This window comes from Spermophilus citellus, assembly GCF_964194105.1.
Source record: "Spermophilus citellus genome assembly, chromosome: 4".
In the NCBI taxonomy this organism is placed as follows: Eukaryota; Metazoa; Chordata; class Mammalia; order Rodentia; family Sciuridae; genus Spermophilus; species Spermophilus citellus.
Window position 1 is genome coordinate 116,433,417 of NC_138185.1, and position 15,871 is coordinate 116,449,287.

The 15,871-nt window shown below is 40.4% G+C and overlaps 1 protein-coding gene and 1 long non-coding RNA gene across 2 annotated transcripts in view; one reads left to right on the top strand and one right to left on the bottom strand.

Annotated features, from left to right (window-relative positions):
• Positions 1-11,282, bottom strand: part of ZNF609 (zinc finger protein 609) — a 187,836-nt gene extending 176,554 nt beyond the window's left edge. The window contains exon 1 of the mRNA XM_081289275.1: positions 11,064-11,282. The gene's annotated coding sequence lies outside the window, so the exon portion shown is untranslated. The remainder of the gene's footprint in view (positions 1-11,063) is intronic.
• The window catches only part of LOC308646411, a 65,596-nt gene continuing 51,523 nt past the window's right edge, over positions 1,799-15,871 (top strand). The window contains exon 1 of the long non-coding RNA XR_014021383.1: positions 1,799-1,878. This is a non-coding gene — a long non-coding RNA (uncharacterized lncRNA). The remainder of the gene's footprint in view (positions 1,879-15,871) is intronic.

A 15,871-nucleotide genomic window follows, 5' to 3' on the forward strand; every position in this document is an offset into this window, starting at 1 on the left:
GGATTTCTCAAGATTTGCACAGTTTGCCTTTTTCCTAGTTTATTCAATTTGGGATAAAATGTGTTGAAAGAGTTACTTTTGCATAAAAAGAGTCTGGAAAACAAAATCCACAAGAAGTTTCTTTTTTCAAAAAACAAATTCTAATTTAATTCAGCAAGCATTAATTAAAGATAAAGTTATATTCAACACATTGGGCTAGGAATTATAGGGAGACAAAGAACAGAGGAAACAGATTTCTTATGGAGCTTGGAATGAGGAAAAAATATATAATCATAAATAATTATGGTTTAAGAAAACATGTGATAAAGTGTTGTAACAAAGACCCTAGCAAGAAAATTAAGGAATAGAGAGGAAGGTGAAATTAATTCTGATGAGAGGCTAGTGGGAAAAAGTGGGTGTAAAAGTCTTCAGGACAGAGATAGCTTTTTGCTGGGTAAGGGCTAGTTTTGAAAGCTAAATGCCTTGGGAGCAAGAAAGGGTATTCCAATAAGAGAAAAAAAGGGTGGGGAAAAAAATCCCACTAAGATATAAAAACTGAAAAAAAAAAGGGGGGGGGGTAAGTTGGAGGAATAGCGGTGAAACCGTGCAGATAGAGAAATACATGAAATAAGGCTAAGGAAGGCTAGGTTTAGTCAGGACATATATCTTGAACACTATTAGTGACATGGGTCATTAGTGATTCTTCAGCAAGGAAATGTTTAGAATAGCAATTGTAAAAGTCTTGCTGAGTTTCTTTGTTACATACTATTCTAGAATAAAATTCTTTTCTTCGGCTCATAATCATATATTCATTAGTTGGCCATCACCCTCACTAGACTATAAGCCCTAATAGGACAGGGATCATGACTGGGCTAGTACATGAAATACTCAATAACTTAGTTAAGTGAATAAATCAAAATTATAATATAGCAGCTGCATGTAGTATGGAATATAAAAAGAACATTAACCATGAGCATATTATAATGTATAAAAGATGAAGACCTGAACTAGAGCAGATGGAAAAGTGAGGTAAAACAGCAAGATATTCAATTTAGTGAACAACTAACTGAAGTTGTGAGAAAGAAAAAAGAACCAAATAAGAGTCAAAGTTTTGAGCCACAGCAACTTAATTAGTAATACTCAGGGGAGAATAGAGTAGGAAAGTTTCAGAAGCTATGGACTGGAAGTAAATATGAAAGCAGGTGCCAAGGAGAAAAAAGTTTCCCCCTTTCTTGTGTACCTTTCAGACTTATATACCCCATACGGTTAATAATTCCATTTCTCTTCTTATAGTTTGATTTCTTAGACCCTACTCTAGAAGCATCAGTTCTATTTTCTTTCTTTTCTCTTTTTTTATTCTGTTGTTGAAGTTATCAGTCCTAGAACAAAGATAAATACCAGAGTTTATACTGAACCACTTCAGCTCAAATGAATGAAAGTTCTTCAAAATCAAACTCAAACAAATAAACAAACAAAACCAAACTCAAAGTGCCCCACCTAGAAATGTTGCTGATAATATAGCAAAAGTCCATTAGTACACTATGTACAGAGGATGGAACAGACATTGCCTTCCTCTACAAATACCTAACTACAGTAGACTATAGGTATCGGCAAGCAAGGTGGTACCAGTATGCAATGTGGCCTAACTATCAGGATCTCAATTTCATGTTGTAGTCTGATTTCCAAAGATTATGTGGTACCTACACTGGACACTTGCCAATCCAATCACCCATGTTCCATTTGACACTTTTTTTTTTAAACTAAGCCTCAAAAGCTACTTATATTTCTAATATAAATCTTTCTAGGGCTGAGGATGTGGCTCAAGCAGTAACATGCTCGCCTGGCATGCACGGGGCGCTGGGTTCGATCCTCAGCACCACATAAAAATAAAGATGTTGTGTCCACTAAAAACTAAAAAAAAAAATAAATAAATATGAAAAAATTCTCTCTTTAAAAAAAAATCTTCCTAAAATCTTGCATTCAAGTGGAACACTTCCCAAAATAACCTTTAGATTACCTAATGTGCTACAGATGGCTGGAAATAAAGAAAAGAACTCCCAAGACTTCTTGTAAATCCAAAACAAACAGTTCCACCCAAATTTCCTATTACAGACCAATGGATGTTTTGAGTACAAATTTAAAAATAGTGAATTCTATTTTCCAGTGTTCAAAGGTAAAGTAAACATGTGATTTCCCTATATTAACAACAATTAGAATACTATCATCCCCTTAATATTTAATAAATAGCTGCTACATAACCAGGCATGGTGGTACATGCCTGTAAATCCAGCTACTTAAAAAGCTGAGGCAGGGCTGGGGATGTGGCTCAAGCGGTAGCGCGCTCGCCTGGAATGCGTGCGGCCCGGGTTCGATCCTCAGCACCACATACCAACAAAGATGTTGTGTCCGCCGAGAACTAAAAAAAATAAATAAATATTAAAAAATCTCTCTCTCACTCTCTCTTTAAAAAAAAAAAAAAAAAAAGCTGAGGCAGAAGGCTGACAAGTTTGAGGTCAGTCTGGGTAATTTAGAGCTTGTCTCAAAATAAAAAGGGCTGGGGATACAGCTTATTGGCAGGGCACTTTCTTAATGTGGGGGTCCCTGGGTTCAAGCCCAATACCTGCTATTGCAAATCCAAAATCTGGAAATGCTGATAAAAATCCTAATTCAGAATTAAAAACTTGGTTGAGCCTGGAATGTCTGTAATCCCAACGATTCAGGAAGTTGAGGTAGGAGGATGGCAAGTTCAAAGCCAATCCTAGCAATATAGAAAAAAATAAAATAAAAATGTCTGAGAATGTATCTCAGTGGTAAAGTCCCCCTGTGTTCAATCTCCAATAACAACAAAAGGAAAAAAGAAGGGAAAAATAAAAAATTGGTTGTGCAATTTTATTTCCTTAAAATTGCTTGAGGAGCCAGGCTTGGTGATAAACACCTGTAATTTCAGGATATTGGGAAGCTAAGAGAGGAGTGCAAGTTCAAGGCCAGTCTGGGCAATTTAACAAGATCCAGTCACAAAAAAAAGGGTTTGGGCTGTAGCTCAGTGGTAGATTGCCTCTAGGTACCACCAAAAACAAAAACAAAAACAACCTGCCTGGAGGCCAGGGATGTAGCTCAAGGAGCAGAGTGTTTGCTTGGAATTCTTGAGGCCTTGGGTTTGATCCTCAGCAGCAAAACAAAGAAAACAAATAAAAACCATAAATGTGTCTTCAAACAAACTACTGTGGCAATTCATATTCAATTTTAAGAAGTCAAAGCAGAATTTCCACTGACTGGCCAAAATTGGGAAAAGGTCCAAGAGTTTCAACAATCAGTTCCATAAAGCTCAAAGATTATTCGATCCTTGTCAGATTCACTTTTTATTTTGTGGTGGTGGTACAGGTGATTGAATTCAGAACCTCATACATGCTAGGCAAGAGTCCTACTATGAGTTATATCCCCAGATCTTTTTTTAAATTTTGAGATGGGATCTTACTAAATTGCTAAGGCTGGCCTCAAATTTGCAATACTCAGCCAGGCTGAGACAGGAGGATGGAGAGTTTAAAGCCAGCCTCCACAAAAGTGAGGCGCTAAGCAACGTGGTAAGACCCTGTCTCTAAATAAAATATAATACAGAGCTGTGGATCTGGCTGAGAGGTTGAGTGTCTCTGAGTTCAATCCCAAGTAACAACAACAACAACAAAGCAGTATTTCTGCCTCAGCCTCCCAAATTGCTGGGATTACAGGCGTGCACCACTGAACCTGGTTTGACTTGACGTCACTTCTTACTGATAAACCTGCCACATCCTTCTAGATGATTTCCTTCCCTCAGGCTGAGGTTCCTTTTTTGTAGCTTTCTGGTTCCCACTCTTTTGTCTTAAGCATTAACTAGAAAAAGAATATGTGGCAAGCTGGTAAACCTACAAAATGAAGGTATAACATTCTTAAAAAAAAAAAAAAAGGCTGCTCAATAAAAAATACAGCTTTCCAAACATATCAAAGTAAGGGTCAAGCCCCAGGGAACTAAAGCTGCATTCACTAGCTATTCTGAATACTGATTGTTTTTGACATTTGTTAATTTCAACCATCTTGCACAGTTCTTCCATCATCATTTTCATTTCATTAAGAGATCATCTGGTCTAATATGCCATTTTACAGATCAGGAAAGTAAAAACAAGAGAAGTGGCTTTCACGAAGTCACGTGGCTAGTTAGAGGCATACTTATGATCAGAACCTGAATTTTATGACTCCCAATTATGTTTTTATCTCTGTGCTCTGAAAAGTTAAACTAGTAATGAAAACACGATATTATTAGCTCAGATGATATCTTTTTTTATATTTATTTTTTAGTTGTAGTTGAACACAATACCTTTATTTTTATTTATTTATTTTTATGTGGTGCTGAGGATCGAACCCAGGGCCTCGAATGTGCTAGGTGAGTGCTCTACTGCTAAGCCACAACCCCAGCCCAAAGATGATATCTTAACTGTTACTAAACTACACAAAAATAAAATTCATTTTGGACTTGGTTATAGTTCAGTAGTTAGAGTACTTCCTACTAGCATAAATAAGACCCTGGGTTTGATTACCAGCATGGCAAAATAAATAACTAAAAATTAATCCCCCGAGCTGGGTGTGGTGGTGTATGTAATCCCAGCCAAATGGGAGACTAAGTCAGGAGGATCACAAGTTTGGGGCCAGCCTGGGCAATTCAGCAAGACCCTGTCTGAAATAAATAAACAAACAAACAAACAAATAAATAAATAAATAGATGAAGGGAGGGTGGGTGGGTGGGAAGGGATGTAGCTCAATGGTAGAGTTCTTGCCTAACATGTACAAGGCCCTGGGTTCAATCCCTAGCACGACATACAAAAGTACAAAGGTTTAGGGGTACAATGTGGCATATATTTTCTGAGGCATTTTATTAATTACCAGTTGCTAGAATATATGTTCTGTGTTTTCATCAAATGTAATTCCCTAAGAGGAGGCCACATGAACCTTGAGGCCGAAAAGTCTGAAAAGTGATGATTATCAGCAAAAAAAGGGTTATTAGCTATCTGGTATAGATAGATAACTGATGGCCCCAAAGAAACCCACAAATGTGATGCCAACAACCAAAAAGAAAGGGCTGTAGTAGAAGGGGTAGAGCTATTTGCTAAGAGCAAGTAATTCTGAAAATGGAATAAGAATAAAAATCCAAGGAAGAAGTTGGCCAAAGAGCACAATAAAAATAAGGCAATTTCAGAGCTTGCTTGGCATCAGAAAGCTCTCAACTGCAAAAGAAAGAAGAAAAAACTCTCACAGAGACAAGAGAAAAATCCTAGGTTTGTACTTGAGTGACAGACTAAATATGACCTAATAGGTATTTGCCACCTCTTATTTCTGGGACTCTGATCCAAGAACAAACAGCAAGAGAACCATGAAAAATCAGCCCTGTTGGATCTGGAGTTCTGCCTTGACAAGATATAAAGCTCATTCATAGATCTGACTGTGCTCAAGAAACTGCAGTCAACTCCTGCTGCTATAGAAAGGGGAGGGGGAAGATAGAAAGAGGTGAGGGAAGGAGGTGGAGGATATGGGTTGTGACTATAATAGCTACAGTAATTAGAGTGTTTCCAAGCTGCTAGAGAAGTCTTCAGAGCAAAGAAATGGGATGAGAGTTTGGGGGGGTGGGGGGATGGGGAGGAACACAAGGAAGCAAACTATTGAGAATGCTACAAAAGGACATGGTGGTTTGTGAACAATTTAAATAAAACAAAACAAAAAACTATGATAGCTTTATATGGAACATCAAGAAGTTTATAGGTGGGGCTGGGGATGTGGCTCAAGCGGTAGCGTGCTCGCCTGGCATGCGTGCGGCCCGGGTTCGATCCTCAGCACCACATACCAACAAAGATGTTGTGTCCGCCGAGAACTAAAAAATAAATATTAAAAATTCTCTTTCTCTCTCCTCTCTCACTCTCTCTTTAAAAAAAAAAAAGAAGAAGTTTATAGGCTTTCCCAGAAGTCAATACTAAATAATTTACTATTATTAGGCTACAACTTACAGCCAGGTTACTCATTAGATTTAAGCAGATGCTTACAAATGTCCTAATATATGCAGTGGTCCAAGGGTCCTGACCTCAGAGCCACAGTTTGCCACCTTTTCCCTCAAATCTCTCCATCTTTGACAAACAAGTCAGAGCCTTCACTCCACTTAGGCGGGGGAAAAGGGGATTAGTGAACAATTTTATTACATATGTGTGTATATATACATATGTACTTTTCCCTTCAATCTATTCTTAATTAGTAAATTCCTTTAGATTGTGTGTGTGTTTCAAAAGAAGAAGCACATATTTTGTGGCCTAATGCAGAAAATGACTACAGGGAACTGAAAAGTCCAGAAAATAGCCATCAAGTTACTTGTTTATAAATTTTAGGCTCTATACTGCCTACTACAGTGGCAGTATAATCTCAGCAACTTGGGAGGCTAAGAAAGGAGGATGGCAAGTTTGAGGATAGCCTCAGCTATTTAGAGTGCCCCTCGGTTCAATCCCTAATAACCAAATAAATAAAATATTAACCGAAGATGATGATTACCTATAAAAAAAAGTCTGGGAATTTTCAGAAAACCTTAGATTTAGGTTTTTTTTTCAAGTTATAGGAAATGCTACTACTTGTTTTTAGGATAAATATTTAGTAGATATATTTCTTTTTTCTTTCATTTCTTTTTTAAATTTTTAGTTGAAGGTGAACATGATACCTTTATTTATTTATGTGGTGCTGATGATCGAACCCAGTGCCCCATGCATGCAAGGGAAGCGCTCTACCACTGAGCCACAACCCCAGCTCTAGTAAACATATTTCTTTAACATCATTTGGTCCTCTTTGAGATTTGGTTCTAACAAATGAGGTTGATCTAAATGTCAGGAAAGAGTTACAAAAGTGCTGGGGAAAACTAAAAATTGAATAAAACAAACAAATGAAGAGATGCAAATGTCATGTATAGAATTACAATCATAAAATAAAAACACATGCAAATTTCTTGAGTAAGGCATGTCAGGTAGATCTAACACAAAAAGTCAATTACATTCTTTGCATAAAACCTACTGGGTATTCTCCTAGTGAGCTAGATAATTTTTACCAAGCTGAAAGCATAAGATCTTTTGTTTCCTTTTTCCCCTCTAATAAACAAGTACTAAAAACACTGAATTACCACTATTTCCTTCCCATTCATAGAATGGGAAACCAAAACTCCAAGATATACAATAGGGGGCTGGGGATGTGGCTCAAGCAGTAGCGCGCTCGCCTGGCATGCGTGCGGCCCAGGTTCGATCCTCAGCACCACATACCAACAAAGATGTTGTGTCCGCCGAGAACTAACTAAATAAATAAATAAATATTTTTTAAAAACTCTCTCTCTCTCTCTCTCCTCTCACTCTCTCTTAAAAAAAAAAAAAAAAAAAAAAAAGATATACAATAGGATCAAGTAGGACCATGTCTAGGGCCTGGTTCTCAATAATCTAAGTGACATAAGAACCTCTCTTCTCTATTCCATTATCATCTCACTAACAAATCAACAACAGGCATTAAGAAATGTGAAACAAAGTACAATTTTACACATATGAACTGAACCTTAACCACAGAGGACCAAGTATTTTCTTGTCACTGTGGCATGTGACTCTTAAACCACCTGCTCAATAATCCCTGTTCAGCTGCACAGCTGCTGCCAATTCCACATGCTTTGCTAGGCAGGTGCTTTGGTGAATTACCTGTTCTCTAGTGAAAAGAGTCCTTCACTGACACTTAGTGGACCCAGAACCTGCCAATCAGTATTACCTATCTGCATTTTGTCTGTCACAGATGTTTATCACAGTTATGATGAAGGTATGTTTAATATACTAAGTGGTTTTGTATTTTGTACACTTTTTGGATCTTCTGTTTCTAAAGGAAACCGATTTTTGAAAATCAAGCAGAAGTGAAAATTAAGTTACTGAAAATAAAATTTGCCATAAATATAAGACTATTTACCTCAGAGTAGCCCCATCTGCCTGGCAGCATTCCCATCCATGCCAGGTTTTCCACAGTGGAAATAATAATCGCTCAGTTACCTTTGAAGCAGGATAAAGTGACTGTACAAGTACTAAGTATCTGGCAGAGAAAAACCAGAGACAGAAGGAAGACTGAGAATTTCTGGAGAATAAATATCAATCCTGTAAAAAGTCTCCATATCGGAGCTCAGTAGTGTTGAGTCAAATAAATAAGGAGTGGCACTTCCACTAGACAGAGCAATCAGTAAACCCCTCAATAAATTATCCTGTTCCAGTCATTTAGTTCCTATATGCTAACTGCAACATAATTACTACCAGGAACCAAAATTATGCTTCCTTATCCTCCTACAAAAATAAGCACTAGTCTATTCAGCTATCTAGACCTCTCACAAGGAAACATTTCCTACCAAGAAGCTAGGGGGAACATCAAGTACTGTGTGAAAGATGGTCACAATCAGAAGACATCTAAGAGTCCTGTAGCAAGGGTCCAACTCTGAAACTACTGTATCTAATCATGGAAAATTTAATCTGAGGCTTCTGTGTCAATCATCTAACAACATTCAGAAATAAATACCAACAGCCAAGAACAAAAAGCTTTGGGCTTAGTTTAGCTGAGGTTTTACTCACAGACCTAGAGTGTACAGTTGGAAATAGACTAGACAGATACCTCCAGAAAGGCCTTAAGATATACATTTCTGTTATCCAAAAATATAATGGTCAGGGCTAGGGATGTAGCTCAGTGGTTTGCCTAGCAAGCATGAGGCCCTGGATTCAAACTCCAGCACCAATGGAAAAAAAAAAAGTATGTGTGTGTGTATAAATAAGATGGTCAGAACAAACTCTTCCCTCCTTTCAAAAGCCCAACTACTAAGTAATGGGCCATCATTGTAGGACTCATTGATATAAGGGGATGAGGCAACATAATCAGAATCATTGCCCTAGAAAGACCTTTACCAAAACCAAAGACTACTAAAGTCTTATTCAAAACATCCTATTCGAAATGGTGGTTGGCTACTGTATATATAATATACTGAATACAATTCCCCTCTCACAATGAGTTTTATATCTAATCTCTTTCTGCAGTTTCTTTAATGTTCTAAATAGAAACATGTTTTCTAACCCCAATAAATTTTTACAAAATAATACCTAAATACTATTTGTACACTTCTATAAGATACGTACAAGGATAGGATCACTACTAGGCTGTTTTCATTAATAATTCCTAAGACCTAAATGATATTTTTAATGTTCATCTCATTGATAGATTTCTTACTAATACAGAGGCAGATATGAACTTCCTACACAATGAGCAAGTCATATCCTTTCATTAGAGTTGAAAGAAATTATAAAAGAAAGTTGTTCTGTTTCTACAGGCAAATTGTGTGGCTTTTTTGTTGTGCAATTATTACTGACCAGGAAGTCACCACTATAAACAATACTTGGTCCTTGACTCCCTATCTTAACACTGCACAGGTTTTTAGTGGTACTCCTAAAGCAACAAACAAAAATCATTGCATAAGTATCCCTTTTATATATATATATATGGAAGAAATGTAATATGGTGGTTAAAGTACAAATAGAAACCTCCCTTGCAGTTTTCTTCTTTAAAGGTCTCACACAAACATTAGGTTTCAGTGTCCCAGACACTATTTTTCCACAACTTAGTAAGGCTAACCAAAGAGGCAGGCAAAACATGGCTGGCATTCCCTATTCTTCTGAAAAATGAGTGCCAATGAGCTCTGCATTGTTTCTCACTCAAAAAGAAGAGCCTTTCTGTCTGGCCTCCTCCAATGGCAAGCCCCAGTCTGGAAAAGGAAGAAAATGGCACTGAGGAGCTTGGGAGATGGAGCATATCCAAAGCTCTCAGACAAGACTTGAACCTATGACCTTCACTGTGTACACAATAGGCGGGTGAGAGGGACCGGTTTATCTCTGCTGCAGCAGTTCTCAGCCCTGGGGTAGCACTCCCGATAAAATGACACGACTATTGTGTGTGGCAGCAGAACAGTCATCTCCTCACAACAGCCTAAACCAGCTCTCCTCCCCCAAGACAAAGCAGCAGGGGTGAAATTAACTCAAGGCTGCAGACCAAAGCCTAATACAGAAAAGAGAGGCCTGTGGGGGTTTGGGGACTCTCCTTCACCCCTGGAGTTCTGGACACATGGCTAGAAACAGACAGGCTTTTCTCCCCCATCTTTCCCACTCTCATTTAGGTAGGAAGCTGCTTCTTAGAGAATTTAATCATCTGTGATTTGTTCAGAAATATTCCCCCTGAAGGGCTCTGATCTCTCCACCCTGTGTGAGCCTAATTCCTAGAAGCTGAAATGACTGTTTGCTGCTGCCTGTTTCACAAACACACATTAATTGGTCAGATGTGTCTCCTCCTCCTCAACCCCAGAGGGAGGAAGGAGAATCTGAGCAAAGCACAAGAGATGATCCAACCGTAATTACACATAAAGGGGAAAGAGAGCAGCGTGGGTTTTCCAAACAGGACAGGGTCACAAATCCTCCCGGGGGTACAAGGATAGCAGTTAAAGTCCAGGCCCAGGGATCCCTCCATCTTGAAGAACAGGAGTAAATGTGACCTGAAGAGTGGAAGGGGCACACACCCATTACCTACTTACAGCGCGCTCCCAGCCACCTTGCTCCCCCCTCCTGGGCCGCGCACACATCCTGCTTCCAACCCTCGGCTCTGAAGCCCCCTCCCCAACTCCCTGACTGGCCCCAGTCGCCCGGGGCCCCCTCAACATATCCAGATTCGCCTCAGAAACTCTCTGGCCTGCCCTCACAACCTTGCCAAACCCTAATTCCCTCCTGGGCACCCCTACCCTCAGCCAGAACCGGCCCTGGCCACGCTTTGAACTTCACCTCGCGCCTCTCGAGGTCCCCTCCCCCACCACGCAACGACCCCCCTTCCAGCCCTAACACACCTTCCCCTCGCTCCGCCCCGGGCCCCCAACCCCCACTTCCTCCGTCAGGCGCCACTGCCCGCGGCCCCCCTCAGCCCCCGGCCTCCTCAGCACCGCCGCCTCTCTCCTCCCCCAGCCCCGGCTCCACACAAAGCTCCGGACTCACCGCGCGGCCGGTCCCGGGAGCCGCCACCTCGGCCCGCCCGGGGCCCCGGGCCGTAGAGCCGCCGCTGCTATGGGGCCCAGGCCTCCATCCGTTCCCGCGGCCCCTCCCCCCCACCCCACCCCGGCTCCGGCTCTCCGCCCCCTCCCCGCGCCGCTCCGCCCCGCCCGGCCGGTGCCGCTGTGTCCGGGGCCGCGGGTCCCTCAGCCTCCGCCGCCACCACCGCCGCGATCCGGGACAAGCAGGGCCGCCTGGAAGACCCGGATACTGGACTATCGGGCCTTCGGATCTGGACTCCGTGCTGGTGTGGAGTCTGGAGCGGGTGAGCGCAGGGGAAACCCGGAACCTGGATGAATGAGCCAAATCCTAGGTCTCGGAATGAGCTGCTACTGGGAGCCCGGATTAAAGTCGAGTTCCGGGAATTTGGAAAACCCGGCGAGCCAGTTGCAGCAGAGATAAACTCGAAGAAATCTGGGTTGAAGAGTTCCAACCTAACGCTCCCTTCTCGCTCTCTTCTCGTGGAAGGGAGAACTCTTGCTGAACCAGACTTCTCGCAGAGGTATCTCTGAAGAAGTACTGTACCATAAGTACGTAAGAGCAGTTCGGTAGATGTCCTTCAGCCGTGGGGAGGAAAAGGGCCTCAGGTCTAAACATAAACATCAACAAAGGGCAACCACAGCTCCTGTTGGTTTCAATCATTTTACACCTTCATTCAGCAAAACCCCTCATTTTTAATCCTTTGTTCTCCTAGGTTTCTTTAGGTTTATTACTTGTTTTCCTCTACAGAGTACCCATTTCTAACCCTTCAATATCTCTTTCAGTATACCATACTTTTTGGAGGGTGTGGGGGGTTACTGGGGATTGAACTCAACCACTGAGCCACATCCCCAGCCCTATTTTGTATTTTATTTAGAGACAGGGTTTCATTGAGTTGCTTAGGGTCTCGCTTTTGCTAAGGCTGGCTTTGAACTCCCCACAACCTCCCAAGCCTCTGGAATTACAGATTAGCGCCATTGAGCCCGGCTCAGTTCACCATCCTGTATCATAAATTTTGTTTTTTATTTTCTGATTTTCCCCCCTTACTGGGCACATGCTAGGCAAGCGCTCTACCAACTGAACAACATCCCTAGCCCTTATATTCTATATCTTATTCTGTCCTCATCCAACAGAACTTTTTATTGCTATAGATTATAACTTTTGTCTTTATTTATCTGCCATTCATATCTGCCCAGCACACTAGCACACAGTAAATTTTTTAAAAAAAATATATATTTATTTTTTAGTTGTCGTTGAACACAGTATCTTTATTTTATTTATTTATTTTATGTGGTGCTGAGGATCGAACCCACATGCTGGGCAAGCGCTCTACCGCTGGGTCACAAACCCAGCCCGGCAGTAAACATTTTTAAGTGAACACTCTCACCCATCACTTGTGAAACATTATATTCTTCACAACTTTCTAAGACTTCCACCTTCTACCACAGCAAACAGAAATTTATCTTAATCCTCAAAGTTCCGCACTACTTAGCCTATTATGTCCTTCCTGTGTGCATGACCATTTCATTCTGCTTTGCAGATCTTTCTTTTCTTCCTTTATCCTGAGGCTTCCTTCAACAGTGCCACTCAAGACAGCATGAGACTTCAGAGTTAAGAGTGAGTCATAAAATCCCTTTACTTCCCATCTCTATCTCCACACACACAAAAAAAGGAGAGTGGGAGGGTTGACAGCTAAAAATGAACAATAAGCCTGTCTGGCCTAGGAAAACTAATTCCCCTTTGGTCCACCAATATCCCCATGGTTCTTGGGACAGTTCAGGGTCAGAACTGATCCTAAGTGACAGTAAACTTCCATTCTGAACTGTAGTAGTGAGGATTCAACTACTTAGTAGGCAAAAAAAGAAAAGTGTTCAGTGTTTTAGATTTATGTATGACTTATGAAACAGTTAAACATTTCAATAGTCATCTCCTACTAAAGGAGTGTGACTAACACTGGAGAGGACTAAATTGCAAAAGTAAAAGGAAAGGAGAATAAAGTTTTCTTCTCTCTCTCTCTCTCTCTGGTTCTGGGTATTAAACTCAGGGGCATTCTGTCACTAAGATACAATCTCAGCCTTTTTAAAATTTTGAGACAAGGCCTCACTAAAGTAACCCTCCTACCTTAGCCTCCCAAGTGGCTGGGATCACAGACTTGCAAGAGAAAACATTTCTATAGCGGATCTCAATTCTTAGATGCTCTCAAACCTGAAAGACTCACTAAAAAATTTCAAGTGATCAAATGTATCATACAGTAAAATAATTTTAGCTATTTATGATGGCAAACATCTGCAATCCCAGCTGCTCAAGAGGCTGAGGCAGGAGGATGGAGAATACCAGGCTAGCCTGATTAATTTATCAAGATCCTGTTTCAAAACAGAAAGAACTTGGAGTGTAGCTCAATGATAAAACACTCCTGGGTCCAAATCCTAGTACTTCAAAAGAAGAAAAAAAAATCTTAAAACCTTAAACCAGGTGTGGTGGTGTCTACGTATAATCCCAGTGATTTGGGAGCCTGAGGCTAGATGATTGCAAATTCAAGGCTAGCCTCAGGAATTCAGCAAGACCTGTGTCAAAATAAAAAAAAAATAAAAAGGGCTGGGGAGGTAGCTCAATGTTAAGGTGCCCCAGAATTCAATCCCCAGTACAATAATAACAACAGTAAGAACAACAAAGAATCTTAAATTGTGACTTCCTGTACCTCTAGACCAAGGATTGGCAAACTATGGCCCAAGTAACAAACCAGAGTCGCCACCTGTTGGTATGTCCCATGAACTAAAATGGGTTTATATTTTTAAATAGTTAAAAATTAATCATAAGAAATTGGGTGTGGGGGCTGGGGATGTGGCTCAAGCGGTAGCGCGCTCGCCTGGCATGCGTGCGGCCCGGGTTCGATCCTCAGCACCACATACAAACAAAGATGTTGTGTCCGCCGAGAACTAAAAAATAAATATTAAAAATTCTCTCTCTCTCTCTCTTCTCTCACTCTCTCTTTAAAAAAAAAAAAAGAAATTGGGTGTGGTGGCACACACCTGTAATCCCAGTGGCTCAGGAAACTGAGGCAGGAGGATCTCATGATTCAAAGAGCTTCAGCAACTTAGCGAGACCCTATTTCAAAATAAAATATACAAAGGGATGGAGATGAGCTCAGTGAGTTAAATAATCCTGGGTTCAATCCCTGGTATAAAAAAAAAATCAGAATAATATCGATACCCAGGACCTCAAGAAAAGAGAATATTTTGTGAAAATTTGAATTGAAGATTATGTGAAAATTTCAATTTCAGGGTCTAAATAGTTTTATTCGCTCTACCAGTGTTCATTTACTTACATTATCTATGGATGCATTTGCACTACAACAGCAGAGTTGAATAGCTGTAACAGATTACATGGCCAGTAAAGGTTAAAACATTTGCTGTTTGGTTCTTTCCAGAAGTTTGCCAACCTCTGCTCTGGATGAGCACTGTCAGAACTTTTGCAATGGTAGAACTGGTCTATACTAGTGCTGTTCAATTCAGATGTCGCAAGCCATATGTGGCTACTTGAACACTAGAGAAATGGTTAACAGTGATTTAAGAGCTGAATCCTTCATTGAAATTTATGTGTGTGTGTGTGTGTGTGTGTGTGTGTGTTGCTGGGGACAGAATTCAGGACCTTGTGTATACAGGCAAGCATTCTACCACTGAGCTACATCTCCAGTCCTGAAATTTAAATAACCACCACCTTTGGCGAGTGGCTACCATATTAGACAATATTGCTCAAGACTCCTCTCAAAGAGAAGAAATTTGGTGACTTTTTTGCTTCTCAGGCCAACATCTCACTCCCTTTCTGTGACATACCTCTTTATGGATTCTCAGTACCTCTCTCCCTCAACATACCTCTTTTTCTGATTCCAGGTTAGGGTCCATTTACTAGGTTTTCTTTCTAGGCTCTACCATCACGACTGAAATCCAAAATCTAATCAGTTTTCCAAGTTTCATTCCACAAATTAAGCCACACTATGTGCGCAGACATAAATAGAGATTTATACAAGTTTCTTTGTTTTAGAGGACAGGACAGTGGCTATGTAATTTCTTCACTGTGTGAGAGAAATAGAAATGCCCTCCACAAGCCAGAACCCTGTTGCTGCTAGTGAATGGATCACCTCCCTCTGAACACATTCACAGAAGCTGAGAACAGCAAATGTGCAGAATCTCAAGGAAAAAAATTCCTTTACCACAGAACTGACTTTCTTCCTCCAGGCCTAATAAACTGAAGTTTACTGATTTCTCTAGTTTTATTGATGCTTGCTTTTTACTGGTCTCTAGCAAAGGCATTTAAAAAATTACTAGATTAAATGAAATCCACATAAATGGGCTTTAGTAGAGATAGTCGTTAAAATGGAAAGAGATTAAGGTTTATAACTCATAAAAGCCTGTAACTTTGTAATTATTTATAAAACTAATCTTTAAAGCATACATTTTTCACACTTCCTAGGAAAAAATTATTTCTGTAAAACTCCAGTTTAAGAAGAGAGGGGATACCTAATTTTCTTTCTCTAGATAAGCTATAGGAAGCAAACAAACAAATAATGCCCCTAAGTCCTTACTGTATTCTAAAATGTCTCTTACAAAGCCACTAAACCCTGACAAAGTCTCCAGTTTCATATGCAGCTACTGTGAACTTAAATAAGTGAGACTGAGTCCTGCCTGCGGGGGGTGTGGGGGGAGTAGAAGGAGAAAAAAAACAAACTTGAGATTCCTTTAGGTACTATACACAAATTGATAGCCACTGAATCCAGC